We start from the raw sequence: 17,291 nt of genomic DNA, 5'->3' as shown, positions 1-17,291 counted from the left end.
AAGGACACTACAAAATGGAGCGTCCAAAATTGAAGAAGCAAGAAGAAAAGATTAAGGAGAAAAAGGTCTTGATAGCCATATGGTATGAATCATCTTCAAGCTCATCAGAAGAAGATGAAAGGAAGAGCTCAAGGCACGTGACACTCATGGCCTTAAGCCATATGGAAGATAGCGAAGGTGAAGATAGTCATGGTGAGGATACGGAATCTTTAAGTGAGTCATCATCTAGTGATGACGAGGTAATTTCTCCCAAGCTTGATAAGATATATGATACCATTGCATGTTTAACTAATTCTCAAATCAAAAGATAAGGTTAGAAAGTTACAAAATGAATTGAGATCATTTAAGAATGAAATGATACCATGTGAAATTTGCATGCGTCATGAAAATGACATAATTGAATTTGATGACCTTAAGAATGAGAATGCATCTTTGAAATTACAAGTTGATGATTTTAGAGGTGCTTTAGAAAAGTTTACTTCAAGTTCTAAATATTTGGGCATGATTCTAGGAGCTTAAAGGGGTGTTTACAACAAAGCAGATTTAGGGTTTAAATCATAACATAAAGAAATAAAATTCATGTCTTTAGTTAGTAGAAACTATGCTTCAAGGGTTAAGATTATGCAAGCTTGGGTACCCAAGCAATTTATTGTTGATGCTACCGGATCCAAAATTTGAGTACCAAAGTATTTGATTTATCGTGTTTGAACATGCATGTACCGAGAGGGAGCATCCAACAACATGGTTTATAGATAGTGGATGCTCTAGGCACATGACAGGAAACTCATCAAAATTCTCATTATTTAGACACAAAAGTAAAGGTATTGTTTCTTTTGATAATAGTGATAAATTAAAAGTTATAAGAATAGGAGATATTATAATTTTTGAAAAATTTGTGATAAAAATTATTTTATTAGTAAAAGGTATGACTTTTAATCTTAAGTGTTAGTCAACTATATGATTCAGATTATAGAGTTAAGTTTACTTCATCTCAATACCTAATCAAGCATAGTAAACTAAATACCATTATGCTCATAGACTATAGCAAAGAAAATATTTATCAAGTGTTTACTAAGTATCTCATGTCTAAAGAAGAGGAGACTTGGCTTTGCCACTAGAGACTTGTTCACACCAACATTAGGAATATCAAAGGGCTCTCAAAGAAAGAGTTGATGCAAGGATTGCCAAAGTTGAAGTTTCCAAAGGACAAAATGTGTGATGCATGTCAAATGGGTAAGCAAATCAAAGCTACCCATAAAGGTAAAAATGTTGTAGGTACTTCAAATACATTGGAACTCATTCACATGGATTTGTTTGATAGTAGTAGATATGTTTCTTTAAATGGTAGTAGGTATTACTTTGTGATCGTAGATGATTACACTAGATATACATGGGTATTTTTCTTGAAACATAAGGATTAGACTTTAGATACCTTGATTGCTTTTTGTAAAAGGGTAGAAAATAAAAAGAATCACAAGATAAACAAAATAAGAAGTGATCATGGAGGTGAATTTAAAAATGATAGGTTCACAAGTTTTTACATGGAAAAAGATTATAAACATGAACTTTCCACCCCTAGGACTCCTTAACAAAATGAAGTTGTTGAGAAGAAAAAATATGATTTTGTAAGAGACTACTAGGAGCATGTTAAATGAATATTCACTTCATAGCTATCTATGGGTCGAAGCAATTAATACGACATGTTATGTACAAAATCGAACATTAATACATGAGTTTCTAGGAAAATACCTTTTGATTGTGGTTTGGTAAACCACCTATAATTAAACATCTAAGAGTATTTGGATGTAAGGTTTACATTTTAAATACCAAAAATCAATTAGGAAAATTCTTTGCTAAGGCAGATGAGGGTATTCTTGTAGGTTACTCAAGTCATAGCAAAGCATATCGAATTTACAATAAAAGATCTAAATTAATTAAAGAATCATTAAATGCCTAATCAAGCATAGTGAACTATGTGATTCGGGTTATGGAGTTGAGTTTAACTTGTAGGTTTCTCTGCATGGTCTTTAATCTTTTAAGTATTAGTCAACTATGTGATTTGAGTTATAGAGTTGAGTTTAACTCATCTCGATGTCTAATCAAGAATAGTGAACTAAACACTACCATGCTCATAGGATATAGAAAAGAAAACATTTTTCAAGTTGAATTATTTGATGCTACTAATGTGCTTGCTAAGTGTCTTATGTTTAAAGAAGAAGAGACTTGGCTTTTGGCACTGGAAATTTACTCACACCAACATGAGGAATTCAAAAGAATTTCAAAGAAAGAGTTGGTGCAAGGATTACAAAAGTTAAAGTTTAAAAAGGACAAAATGTATGATGCTTGTTAAATGGGTAAGCAAACCAAAGCTACCTATAAAGGTAAAAATGTTGTAAGTACTTCAAATGCATTGGAGCTCATTAATATGAATGTTTGATAATAGTAGATATGTTTCTTTAAATGATAGTAGGTATTGCTTTGTGATTGTAGATGATTATACTAAATATACATGGGTATTTTTCTTGAAACATAAGGATCAAACTTTAGATACCTTAATTGCTTTTTGTAAAAGGGTAGAAAATAAAAATAATCACAAGATAAACAAAATACGAAGTGATCATGGAGGTGAATTTAAAAATGATAAGTTCATAAGTTTTTGTATGGAAAAAAATTATAAATATAAATTTTCCACCCCTAGGTCTCCTCGACAAAATGGAGTTGTTGAGAGAAAAAAGATGATTTTGCAAGAGGCCACTAAGAGCATGTTAAATGAATATTCACTAAATAGCTACCTATAGGCTGAAGCAATTAATATGACTTGTTATGTATAAAATGAAACATTAATACATAGATTTCTAGGAAAAACACCTCATGAGTTTTGGTTTGGTAAATTACCTACAATTAAACATATTAGAGTGCTTGGATGTAAGGTTTACATTCTAAACACCAAAGATCAATTGGGAAAATTCTCCGTTAAGGCAGATGAGGGCATTCTAGTAGGTTACTAAAGTCATAGAAAAGCGTATTAAATTTATAATAAAATATTTAAATTAGTTGAAGAATCATTAAATGTTTTCCAAGTTCTTTGTGATAATGTGAGTACAATAAATTTGACAAAAAAAAATCCTGCCCATCATTCAAAAACAAAACACATAGAAATCAAGTATCATTTTATTCGTGATCATGTGACTCGAGGTGATATTATTCTAAATTATATTGAGTTAAAATCAAACTTAGCCGACATTTTCACTAAACTTCTTCCTGAAGTTGATTTTAGTTTTTTTCAAAGGGAATTGAGAATGTGTTGTATTGACTAGACCACAATCCTTCATGATCATTTCAAAGATAAAATTATTGAAGTTTCCTTAACCTTTGTTTTGCCTCTCACAAAAACATAGGATTTCCCTTGGTTTATTCTCTTGATATGTTTAGATGGGAGTGAGAGGTTAGGGACAATTCTCTTGGTCATAATGCTTATTATGATGCATTTCTTTGGTCAAGAAGATTGAATTCTCATGGATCATTTATTTCTCCAATCATGGGGAGAGCAAATGTTCAAATCATGTGCATTTAACCCAAAGATTATGATTGAAAATTATATTTTGGAACACATATCAAAATCATTTTTGAAAATCTTGGTGAAGTTTATATTTGGATATGAGTCATTATTAATTAGTTAGATACAAACATGAGAAAAACATTAAATGTTTAAATGGTTTCAATTATGTGTCAATCTTTGAAAATAAAGATTATTTTTATCAAAACCTATTTTTCCCTAATAATATAAGACATAAGTAATAACTACCCAAGATTTCATAGTTTTTAGATTAGTGTATAATTATTTATACATTTCTGAAATTCGACCCTAGTGGAAATAAAAAATGTAGACTTATCAGTAATCCCAATTGATTAGTCAATCGATTAGGAAGTCCGTAGTTCACACAGAGTGTCACGGATTCAATCACTGGATCAATTCAATGAAATTTAATCGATCAACCAATCGATTGATGTGTATGTTCGGGTGCACAAAGCCTTCTTGAAACGATCCGACAATCGATTGTATTAATTGCAATCGATCGGCCGATCGATTGGAAAAATCTTTTTGTGAACAGTACGACCTGAAGTCGATTCACTCATTTAAAATCCCTATATCTTTGCAAAAATCAATTCCCACTCTTTAAACACTTCCGAGCGTGTCCCGTGCCCTAGGTCTCGAGAGATTTGGGTGATTCTCCCGTGCCTTCCAACTAGCTTCTCTGGCGGTCTTCTCCGACGACAAGGGCCCTCATCTTGTTTTCCCCACTTCCGTGTTCTCTTCTCATGGAGAAGAAGGCGTTTGGGTCTATTGTCTCATTGTCACACAACCCAACTTCACTAGATGACCATCCTTCCCACATAGATGATGAATCTGAACCCTAAGTAAACCCTAAACCTTAACTCTACTTTTCTTCCAAATTTTGTAACATTAGTAGTGTTTTATGTTTCTAATCTTTTTGTGTTCCGACATGGTATATCACTCATATATCATTTATGCACTGCATTCATTGCATTGGTGTTGTTTGCATTTCCTTTCATTCATCATATTTAGGAGAAAATAGAAGGTCAGTAAGTCCGGTGAGGGGTCTTCTCGACTTCTAACTCAACCCCTACCCCCCATTAACCAGCATTTCCCCAATGCTGCTCTTCAACAATCGTTTAACAGAAATACTTTCAAGCTTATCCCTCCTAGGTCCATTGATAGGAAATTATATCATGATTCTTGTTTTGAGGTCTATTCCTTAATCAACCACTATAAGCTTAATTCTATTGTTTATTGTGAGAGGAGTGCCAATGTCAGGCTTGTATCTGAGTTCTACAATAACTTGTATACATTAGATGGAGTTGTTTACCATGCTCGTGTCGCCAAGTGCAGTTTGGACTTTTTTTTTATTAGATCCTTTAGAACTTTTTGAGGTGTCGTCCATCGACGAATGAATTTGTATTTTATCCTACATTACCTGATCTTTTGCCTCCATCATTTGAGCATATCACCATTGATTTTATGCATCAGAGTCTCTTTGGTCATCATCATCTGGACGGTCTAAATGCACATATTAATACATTCTCCTCGCTTGAATTATCGCCAGGGACAATGCATTATTCAAAATAGTTATTAATTATCTTTTGTCTATTGTCTTCCGTGCCTTAGCCCTCATTAGACTCTCTCATATATTTTTGTTGTACACCATGTGGCATTCCCTTGATGTCAACATCATTTTGAATATCTTTCATTGCATCATTCATTTCACTCAGTCGGTACATCGGACAGTCCACATGCCTTTTGACAACATCATTATAGACTAGTTGAAGTCCATACACATTGATGTCTCCCAAGGGAAGCTAAAGCCTATGACCGTCGTGTATTCTAGAATATCTGTAAGATCATTCACAAAGACTAGTATAGACGTTGGGCCAGATGGTGTACGATGGATCGACCAGTGTGCACTTGGTGAGGGGTTGAGGGATCGACCTCGGGGGCAGCGCAAGCGCCGACTCCGAGGGCAGCTGATCCTGAGGAGGATGTTGAAGCACCTACTCCTCTTGGTCCCATTAGAGTTGCTCAGCTTAAGACACTCGATGAGACCATGGACACTCATCTTGAGGAGCTGCACATGGATATTGCCGAGGTGCGCACAGAGGTTGCCACCATTGAGCGCCGACTGATTGCTATGCAGGCTAGCTTTGACTCTCTAGCAGATTTAGTGTGATCTTGGATGTCAAGCCACTCTTCTCAACTTCCCCATTAGCAAGAGATGCCCCACCTGGTGTAGATGTCCCCATGGATACTGCTTCTGCTCCTGCTCCTGCTCCTACTTCTGCTTCTACTAAGGGTGACACTGTTGATTTTATATCTCATTATGACATGTCGCTCTCACTTTTTGTATATATATGGCTGCTTGACTTGTCGTTTATGATGTGCACTTTGGACATTTTGTTTGTGTGCTATATATATGATATGCCACTTGTATGACTTTATGTTTGTGGCGCGGTGTCTTCTATCTTGTTATCAAAGTGTCTATTTGCATGATACGTAGGAGTGTACCCTATCGTTCTTTGGTTTAGGGGAGTGCTCCGCAACTACTTCTATATTGTGATCGCTTGTGCTTGGGGTACTACTCCTAGTGTCTATTGTGATTAACTAATAAACTCATTAAGGGGGAACTCCTATAATTTTCTTTTGATATTTGGCAAAGGAGGAGATATAAGTTTAAGTTTATGCTTATTTGAAATGAAGTTCATGCTCACTTGGTAATTTAATAATAACATGATGATTTACTAATTTTGATATTACTATTTATCATTTTGTTATTATAATATATTAGAAATTAGCCTAAACTTAAATAGATTGTCAAACATCAAAAAGGGGGAGATTGTTGGTGCAATCATGCCTTGAAAGGTTTAATGTGTTGATAATTATTTAAGTTTAGGTTAATACATTACATCTAACCTGAGTTGCGAGTTTGCAGGAGAAGCCCTTGCAAATTGGAAGACTGGATGCAAGGCAAGAGAAGTCCAAGGAGGTCGAGGACCATATTTTTGGCAAGCGAAGCCCTTGCAGGTTGGAAGACCATATGCAAAGCAAGAGAAGTCCAAGGAGATCGAGGACTGGATTCTTGGTATGAAAACCCGGAAATGAGGAAGCTCCAGGTACAAAGTTCAGGGAACATGAGGTTCATCTGGCATGAGGTACTTGAAATGACTTGGGTTTATATAAAAATTAAATTGTGAGCTAAAATGTATTTCAATCAATTAACTGATCAATTGGGAAGAAACCAATTGATTGGTTAATCGATTGAGAAGCACCTTGCTGAAAATAGTGTGCTCCTGGATCGATCATCCGATTGATTGAAGAGGATTTTACGCAAAAGCACAAAATGCTCTTGGATTGATCAGCTGATCGATTGGGGGTAATCAATCAATCAGTGGATCGATTGACAAGGCTTTTTGCACGAAAACACAAAATGCTCCTGGATCGATCAGTTGATCGATTGGAGGTAACCAATCAATCAGTCGATTGATTAATAAGATTTTTTACGAAAGCACAGAATACTCCTGGATCGATCAGCTGATCGATTGGTGGTAACCAATTGATCAACCGATCGATTGTACAGCCTTTTTGCGAAAAGAAATAGAAGCCTTAATCGATTAGTGGATTGATTGGTGATTTAATCGATTAAGTTTTTAGCCCAATTGATTGGGATTCAAATGAAACAATCTATACCATTGATCTGGAGTTAGTGATGCTCAACGGATATCTCGGAATCGATTGGAGTTTTACCCGAATAAATTCATCACAGCATCTTTGTGAGAAATGACTATATTTTTAAAGATGTTTAAAAGAGTTCTCAACGAAAAGTGACATTACTTGCAAAAATTGTTCCATTGCGCTCCATCGTCTCTACTGCTCACCAATGCTCAAGCTCAAGTTAAAAGTTCAAGCACTTAAGTTCTCACTAGTGCTACGATCTCAAGACACTCAAAGAAGAAGAAGGTATACTCAAAACTCTAATCTCTATTTTTCTTCTTCCTTGTTATTGTGAGCTATTTCTATTGAGAGAGAGAGAGATCTATAAACCTTGTAAGGTTTCTCCACCTTTGGTGTAGTTTCGAGAAAGAGAGGTTCCATAGTAGAAGGGTGACTGTGGTGTGGATCCTTGGACTAGTCATCTCCTCAAGAAAATGGATACTAAATAAATACAAGGATTTAGCATTGTCTTCAAGCTTTTCTCTGCACAAAATTAAGTCAATCAACAAATCGAAGTGAGCCATTCACCCACCTCTAGTTTAATCGGCCCTAACACTTGAGGTTGAGTTCAGCAGTTCTCAACATGTTTAACATCTCAGGCAGTGGTTTGTCAATTTTATTCATGTTATAGTTCATAACAAATTGAGTGTAGCATTCTGGCAATGATTACAGGACAAAATCAATAACAAATTCTTAGCCCAATGGAAATATCAATCTTTCAAGGTTCTCAACATACCCAATCATTTTGAGCACATGAGTTCCTATGGGACTTCCTTCTTACATCTTGTATTAAAACAAGGCTTTGGATACCTCAAATCTCTCATGCCTTGCTTGTTTCTGATATAGTTGTTTAAGATGTGCAACTATATCATAAGTATTCGTGTTCTCATATTATTTTTGAAGCTTAGAGTTCATGGTAGCAAGCATAAGGCATGACACATCTACTGCATCATCTTGATGTTTCTTATAAGCATCCTTATCAGCACGAGTAACAATGGTGGTGGGTGGTTTAGAAATAGCTTGCTTTTGGACGTACATTTTTCTTTCTTGTTTGAGGACAATTCTCAAGTTTCTGTACTAGTCCAAGAAATTAGCTCCAATGAGTTTGTCCTTTTCAAACATAGATCGTAGAGAGAGAGTATTCGACATAATAGACAACATGATTATCTATAATAAGAAATGCTAAAATAAGTACCATATTTTAATAATTTAATTAAGCCTTTAATTAAATAATTCTCCCACTGAATTGTAAAGCTTGATAAGAGCAAGTCATGGATGTGGGCAACCGTAGTTTACCCATACTACTAGCTCCAAATCCAATAGCGATGACATTAATGTGGGACAAGATCTATATTATACCTCATCTTGAGTTAGCTTTGGCTAATCGCCCAAGAATCATATAATGTAGGTAGGCAACTTGTACCAATTATATCAAATGTAACTCTTATATAGTTGGGTGAACAAGGCTATTTGTTTGCTTTCCCATCGTATGGAGTATGCCTTTAAGTTCTCAACTCAATTGAGGTAACTTAGTTAAGTCGCACATAAAGTCTAATAGTCGGGCATCACAATTATCCTGTCATACTCTACCAAGATAAATTGAGTCACTTTACATTGACAAAACTTTACTATAATTGATCGAGATAGTAGTGAGTACCGAACTTTGGTAGGCATATTAAAAGAACCTAATTACGATTAAACTACATATGTATCGCATACAATCATGGTATATCATGGTATACATCAACATATATACTAAATAGAATGTGACATGATTATGACCCCATCTACTACGATCTTCTCAAGTCAATGAGAAGATCGAAAGGTCAACCTAAGTAAAAATATCTTCTCTAAGTGCTTCCTTAGTCGTTGTGTGTTGTTGTCATTCTCTCTCTTTTCACTATCGTCTAGTAGACTAGTTCTTTTAAAATTTATACATTATAAAATCTAAAGAAATCTCGAGTTACATTCAAGGGTAGTCTACATTTATAACAAGAATGAAAAAGATGAAATGCACAACATGTGTGTCGTATTATGAATTACAATACACACACACATTCAATCACATTGGGATAAAGGGTCATAAGCATGCACAATGTCATTAACATTCACAATAGATCTATGACATATAAGTTACTATGATTTCAACAACGAATTATGAGCTGCAACGCCACAGTGGTCCCAAAACCAACAAAACTGTTCACAACAGTTTGTGTATTTCAGACAATCTGTTCTTAACAGATGCCAACCCGAGACCACCCTTAGGCATGTAAGTTTCTATCGAACCAAATCAGACTATAACACACGTTCATAATACGTATAAAGATGCTATATCCTTGAGGTTGTTCAACACAAAACAAATACTCATAGCATAATGCAAATCATAATAAAAGGCTCATACAGTTTCTATATCGCTTATTAAAACATTACTACAACCTAGTATACGCCTTCGCAAGCGGCTCTGATACCACTTTCAGGATCTTGAGCACAAAATAATATAAGCGCAGCGGAATAAATAACAAGTTCCTTTCCAGAAGATCCATGCGAAGGAAACCGTATACTAGTTTAACTGAGAGTTCTACCTTTGTTGTATAAACACGAACTCCCGACAGCAACTTTATCCTTGGTGGATCTTGGCACGATTAAGTGTTCGTGCCTCTTTCGGTATCCACATGAACACATTCCGTTCGTCAAAGGAACTCACAAACTTGAGAAGAAGAACCACCTAAGGTTGTGCTAGCAACCTACAAAGGGGGTCTCGACTAAGGAGGAAGAAGGAGAAGACAAGCAAGAAGCCTAAGTGTCATCCATGAAAATGAATCAAAAATCCTTTTTGTACTCATCCAAGAATACCAAAAGTCTTTTAGCTTTTGGTCTTCCTTTGATTAAGGATCCATTATCTCCATTAATGGGCATTAACCTTCTTAAATGGATGAGTCTAATCTAATGAATCTGATTTGGATTAGATTCAATCCAATAATCCAACGATTGAATTCATTTGAGTCTAACTCAATGAGTCTAATTCGTATTAGACTTAATCCTATAACCTTAGAGTCTATCATATTTTAGTCAAACTAAAATAGACCCATCCCCGAATCAACATGTTGTTTGTGTGTTGTCACGCCCCGGAAAGTCTCTGTCCGAAGAAATTTCGACAGTATCTCCCCTGTACGACGGACAATCTGAAACTTTCTACATCACCATATACCTCAGCCACATGCGGCTGGAATAATAACAATAATAAACAAAATAATAACACAGACATCCACGCAGTTTAATAAGCAATGATAATAAGACTCAAAATCCACCCTACTCAACTACACCCATTAAACTCAAAACTGATATCCTACTCCACTACACTGATAAAACACAAATCCGATGATAAAATCAACTTACCTCTTCTGCCATCTAGGCAGGCATGTAGTAAAAGCAAATCCAAACCAAATCCATCGACATCACAAAATCCATACAATGTCCATACCATCAAACAAAACAAGTTTAGCATAATCTAAGTAAGAAGAACAAAAGAACAACAATATCCTCGTGGTCTACAGGGGACTAGCAACTGAAACTCTCTCCTGACAGCATCTACCTGAAAATAATAATGGAGGCGGGGGTGAGTCCAACGCTCAGCGGGTAACAACTGATATACATAGTAGGGAAATAACATCTAGCACTAATCATGCGTACAGTCCCCTGATATAAGAAGGATAAAATGCAACTGTAGTAAACAGGAGAAAACTGTACTAACCAGGACCTGATACAAGGATAAATGGTCCGAGAGGTATAGAAATCCTGTATGTATGTCAAGCATGGACATCCAACCAATATGCAGCAAATAAATGCAGCAAACACAATCACAAGAAATAAATGCATCAATGCGTATGATGCCAATGATGCGTCCTGGTCACTCCTAACGCCAGTCAACCATCTCACACACAATGGTGAGGCCGAGTGGGTAGGGCTGTGACAACCGTGCACTCTGTCGTCACTGCTCCTGATGAGTGACCGAGTGGACGGGATGCTGTCGGAGTACACCTATCCTCCTACCCCAAATCATAAATGGGGGAGCGCAATGCTCTCATCTCCCGGTACACTATGACGGGGAGGAATCTCTGCTGGCTACCACGCTGCGTCACACTACCCATGAGCGGACCAACGGAGCCAAACAAAGTCCCTGCTGCAACACACTCTGCCTGAATCGACCACTAACCCATGAGTGGTGGTGTGTGCAGATCCATGTACCTGGCAATGTGCTCAACAATAATGGAGCGGACTATCGCACAGCATGCAATCATGCGAATGGTGCATGACACTAACCATGGAAATATCCTGAGCTAAACCATATATATATAGAATGTGCACCTTAGGTCAATGAATCAAATCAAAGGTACACAGATAAGATAAGGTATAAAACTTAGGTCCTGAACATGGTGAAGCATGGTATATCACTACCCCCTATAAGCATGTATAAGCAGGTAAGAAATAACATGAGATGCAAAACAAGTATCAACCAAGCATGTAACAAGTATCGGGTAGTGACTAACCGAAACAGATAAGAAACATAATTATTGCAATTTGTTAAATTCACTACTATGCATATCAAACGACATAAAGTCAAAAGTACCCGCCTCCAATAGGAATGTCCAAATCCGACATTGAGATACTCGTCTCGCGTCAAAGTCCTGTATCCAATAGATATACGATTATTTAGCTAAATTCCTATAAATAGCTAAATAAATTCTTTAACCCTAAATTAGGGCAAAACCCTAATTTCAAAAACACATAAACCTAATCAACATACACATGATCGTCTAACCAAATCCTCCAATTCGGAACATGATCTACAAAAAGTATTCAAATACACCTAATCCTTACCCTAATTCACAGATCTCTGCTATTGATCCGCAGCCAAAGAGGTGCTGCCGGAACCAAGATCAATCCACAGCAAAGCAAGCCCTACATGAAACCTTCCCCACTGCTCGGATCAGATTGAGACACAAATTACCAATCAAAAATCCTAATTACATAACATAATTTCTTACCTCCCAGATCACAGTTAGGGCATTGAGTCAGAAATTAGGGCACGGGAGGACACCAGCGTTGCTGGAGAGAGTTGCTGCCGGAACTAGGAACAACCCACAACACCCAATTTCTAAATCCACCAAACACCACAACGTGGAGGCAACCTGCACTCGAAAGAGGAGAAGAAGGGTCGGCACCAGGGAAAGATCTCCCACAAGGGAGACAGCCTACCGGCGGTGGCTTGCGCGTCGCCGGTGCGTGGGAAGATGAAGAGAAGAATCGGGCGGAGGATGGCTAGGGCACAGGCGATTGGTACCGGACCTGGTGGCCGGCGCTCGACCTCGTCTCGGTGCGGCAACACAACTATTGAGAAGGCGTTGGTGCTGCTCCGTGCGGCGCCGATCTAGGGCAGAGGCATCGTGAGGGAGGAGGAAGAGGGATTGGCCGGCGATGCTGCTCGGTGCTATGGAAGAAAGGATCGGGGAGAAGCGGCTGTCGACAGAGGGAGAGTGGAGAAAAAGAAGCGAGAGGCGCCGGTTAGGGGTAGTTAGGGCACGGGGTTTCGGCGGCGTCGGGCGCAAGAAGGGAAACGAAGAGAATAAAAGAAATAAAGGAAATAAAGAAAAAGGAAAATGAATAAACAAATTCGACTTTTCCTCGCTTTAAAATGGGTAGCCTAAACAGGTTTTCCCGGACCCCGTTTTTATCCCCGTTAACTCGTCCGTACGAGCTCCGAAAAATTTCTAAAAATTCTGAAAAATTCCCTTATCATTATTCCCTATTTTTTTCGGTGTTTTACATTCTCCCCCACTAATAAAAATTTGGTCCCCAAATTTTCATTATCTACCATAAGCAAATACTAACAACAGGTAAAGAGTACAAAATGCTGAACGGTAAATTAAATCACGTATCTCAAGTGAAAAGATGGGGGTATCGAGCTCGGATCAAAAATAGATTACAACATTATCAACAAGGACAATGGAAACCGATCCAAACAACCTAGGAATACCAAAATCATCGAGTCCATGAAAACATCTAGGGCTTTGTAAGCCTAAATGGTAAAACCTAGAACTCATAATGCCCGTACAACAGACATACTCAACTATAAGATCCCCGACAACAAGTCTGAAATCTGATCACTAGCTACAAATCACTAGAGAAATAAATCATCGAATGTGAGAGCAACGCTCCATCACACGAAATACTACATATGTGGGAGCAACGCTCTACCACCATCAATGCAGCCTATATGGGAGCAGCGCTCCGCTACGAGCAATCTACAATATGTGGGAGCAACGCTCCACCACAACAATCCATAACATGTGAGAGCAATGCTCCACCACAACAATCCATAAATATCGCTAGAGCATTGGTAAGCCCAAATGGCATTACCAAAAACTCATAATGGCCGGAATGTGACCACCCTCGTCTAGCAATCAACAGTGACATGATATGCGGACAAACAATCTATGCCAAGAATAATATCAAGGTCGACCATTTTCAATACTAACAGATCTACCGTAAGTATCATGTTGCCAAAATCTAACGACAACTCTGACCTCCTAGTGACGTCCAATGTATCATCGGACGGTAGAGAGACGATCATTCGCTGGGGTCTGAAAATGGGTAATCTACCAATCTCTCGTATAAAAGTACGAGATATAAAAGAATATGAGCTACCAGTATCTATTAGTATATCTGCAGATAAGACATAAATAGAAATCGCACCGCAGAAAATGGATCCGTCGGCTTGCTGCGCATCCTCTCTGGTAATTGCATGAATATGTCCAGACTCTGGCGGAGGAGGAGGTGGTAACGCTGCCAGCGGCTGGGCAGAAACCTGCCACTGAGGTGGTACTGGATACTGCGCCAGAGAAGTCTGAGAGGGTGGCGACTGATACTGTACCGATAGCTGGGACTGTGGCTGGTACTGGCCTAGAGGCTGAGCCTGCATCTGATACTGCCCCTGCGTCGGATAATAAGGTCCTGGAACAGAACTCTGGGGTGCTATGGAAGCACTGGAGTACTCCTGTCCAAGCATGCCAAATGCCGCTGCTACAGGTGAAGCTATCCCCTGCTGACGATGTGAAGATTGGGCTTTCTACCCTCCTCGATATGCCCCCGTCTGACTAGACTGCCCCCTCTGACCCGACCCTCCGGAAGCCGTGTGCTGAGCCTTCAGCTGACAATCTCGGCTCTGGTGCCGATACAATAAAAGCAAACGTCCCGGAGAGCGGTGGGGTGATGTGATCTGGATCCACATAAAGAATGTCGTTGTCGGGTCGCTTCTGCTGTAGGGTGGGCTGTTGGATCTCTAGATGTCGACCGTATGCTTCCTCTTCCGGAAATGCTCTCCGAGCTAACTCTATCATGAGGGCTCGATCCGGTGCATCGAGTAAGATCGATCCCTAAACCGCAAGCTTTACTTGCGGATGACCGTCGATCCACGAATAAAGCGCATCATGCGGGATCATCCTCCATGACTAACTCTAGACAAAATCTAGCCAACCGGTTGAATTCGGTATTATACTCGTCACCGAGCGATTGTTAGTAGACTCATGAAATCTGGCATGAGCCATCGATATGCTAGGGAAAAGCGGCTCTCAAAAGCCTCTCGAACGACCCAAGTAATGTTCCTCTGGATGATGGAACGCTAAGTAATCCACCGTTAACCTCATCCCATAAATAAAGCGATCCTGCTTTCTCCCATTCGAGCAAGCCGTATATAAGAAGGTCTGCTCCATAGTCTCTATCCATGACAGGGCCATACTCGGATCAAGGTCTCCTCGGAAGAGTGTGAATCGAGTCTTCATCGACTCTGCTAATACTGGAATCCTAGCTCGTGCCGCGACAATGTCAGTGAGGTGTGTCGGGACGGCTGCAAAAAATTGGCGGAACTACTGGAGCTGGTGCTACAGGTGGTACCGGATGTGGAGCAACCGGTATCGCTGATGCAGGTGCTGCTGGGTACACCATATGTACTGGGGGCACAGGTGCCACTGGTGTCGGGTACACGGTAGGTCCAGGTGGCGGTGGTGTCGAGTACGTCGTAGGCTGGGCCGGAGCAGGTGCGGGGTATGTCGGTATTACCCCTGGTGGTACCGTAAATACGGTAGGGGTGGATACAGTCGGTGCAGCCGGTGTAGGTACCTCTAAAGGAGCCATCGGGATCTGAGAGCCCGACGCACCCGCAGTATCTTGAGTCTATCCCTGACTGACATGCTCAACAACAATAGGTATCTCTGGCATGTCCAGAGATCCCACGGTCCTCGTATGTGACCGTCCAGCACCACGTTTGTCGTCTCCTCATATCTGTTAAGTTATATCACAGATATCATTACCAGTATAATAATCATAAAATAACATCATACATATTTGTCGTCTGGAGATGTTCCGTCGCTGTCCAGTCCCTAATTTGACCTCAAAATTTCGAACGAGAAAATCGCCGGAAATCCATATAAATCTGAAACGGAAGTCCGAAACATAACCCTAACGAAAATCCGTACAAACCGAAATAGATATCCAAATATCCAGAACACCAAAAGCAGGTATCATAACCGACTCTGATACTAATAAATTGGTATCAGATAAATCTCGAATATCCAACACACTAAAATCAAACAAGTATCGCTAACTTGGCACTTTGATACCACTAAATTGTCACGCCCCGGAGGAGTCTCTGTCCGAAGAAATTTCGGCAGCATCTCCCCTGTACGACGGACAATCTGAAACTTTCTACATCATCATATACCTCAGCCATATGTGGCTGGAATAATAACAATAATAAACAAAACAATAACACAGACATCCACGCAGTTTAATAAGCAATGATAATAAGACTCAAAATCCACCCTACTCAACTACACCTATAAAGCTCAAAACCGATATCCTACTCCACTACACTCATAAAACACAAATCCGACGATAAAATCAACTTACCTCTTCTTCCATCTAGGCAGGCATGTAGTAAAAGTAAATCCAAACCAAATCCATCGACATCACAAAATCCATACAATGTCCATACCATCAAACAGAACAAGTTTAGCATAATCTAAGTAAGAAGACCAAAAGACCAACAATATCCTCGTCGTTTGCAGGGGACTAGCAACTGGAACTCTCTCCTGACAGCATCACCATGAAAATAATAACGGAGGCGGGGGTGAGTCCAACGCTCAGCGGGTAACAACTGATATACATAGTAGGGAAATAACATCTAGCACTAATCATGCGTACAGTCCCCTGATATAAGAAGGATAAAATGCAACTGTAGTAAACAGGAAAAAACTGTACTAACTAGGACCTGGTACAAGGATAAACAGTCCGAGAGGTATAGAAATCCTGTATGTATGTCAAGCATGGACATCCAACCAATATGCAGCAAATAAATGCAGCAAACACAATCACAAGAAATAAATGCATCAATGCGTATGATGCCAATGATGCGTCCTGGTCACTCCTGACGCCAGTCAACCATCTCACACACAATGGTGAGGCCGAGTGGGTAGGGCTGTGACAACCGTGCACTCTGTCGTCACTGCTCCTGATGAGTGACCGAGTGGACGGGATGCTGTCGGAGTACACCTATCCTCCTACCCCAAATCATAAATGGGGGAGCGCAATGCTCTCATCTCCCGGTACACTATGACCGGCTACCACGCTGCGTCACACTACCCATGAGCGGACCAACGGAGCCAAACAAAGTCCCTGCTGCAACACACTCTGCCTGAATCGACCACTAACCCATGAGTGGTGGTGTGTGCAGATCCATGTAACTGGCGATGTGCTCAACAATAATGGAGCGGACTATCGCACAGCATGCAATCATGCGAATGGTGCATGGCACTAACCATGGAAATATCCTGAGCTAAACTATATATATATAGAATGTGCACCTTAGGTCAATGAATCAAATCAAAGGTACACAGATAAGATAAGGTATAAAACTTAGGTCCTGAACATGGTGAAGCATGGTATATCACTA

The 17,291-nt window shown here is 39.4% G+C and overlaps 1 long non-coding RNA gene across 1 annotated transcript; it reads right to left on the bottom strand.

The window, feature by feature from the left end:
• Positions 1-11,949: 11,949 nt before the first annotated feature.
• LOC122003909 lies at positions 11,950-12,352 on the bottom strand. Its single transcript, XR_006118154.1, has 3 exons — positions 12,331-12,352; positions 12,164-12,244; positions 11,950-11,970 (listed from the first exon to the last, which is right to left on the bottom strand). It is a non-coding gene; the product is annotated as an uncharacterized LOC122003909 (long non-coding RNA).
• Between the last annotated feature and the right edge of the window lie 4,939 nt (positions 12,353-17,291).

The sequence above is a fragment of the Zingiber officinale genome, chromosome 7B (assembly GCF_018446385.1).
Source record: "Zingiber officinale cultivar Zhangliang chromosome 7B, Zo_v1.1, whole genome shotgun sequence".
NCBI classification, from domain to species: Eukaryota; Viridiplantae; Streptophyta; class Magnoliopsida; order Zingiberales; family Zingiberaceae; genus Zingiber; species Zingiber officinale.
The sequence above is the reverse complement of the archived record's forward strand: the minus strand, read 5'-3'. Positions and strand labels throughout refer to the sequence as shown.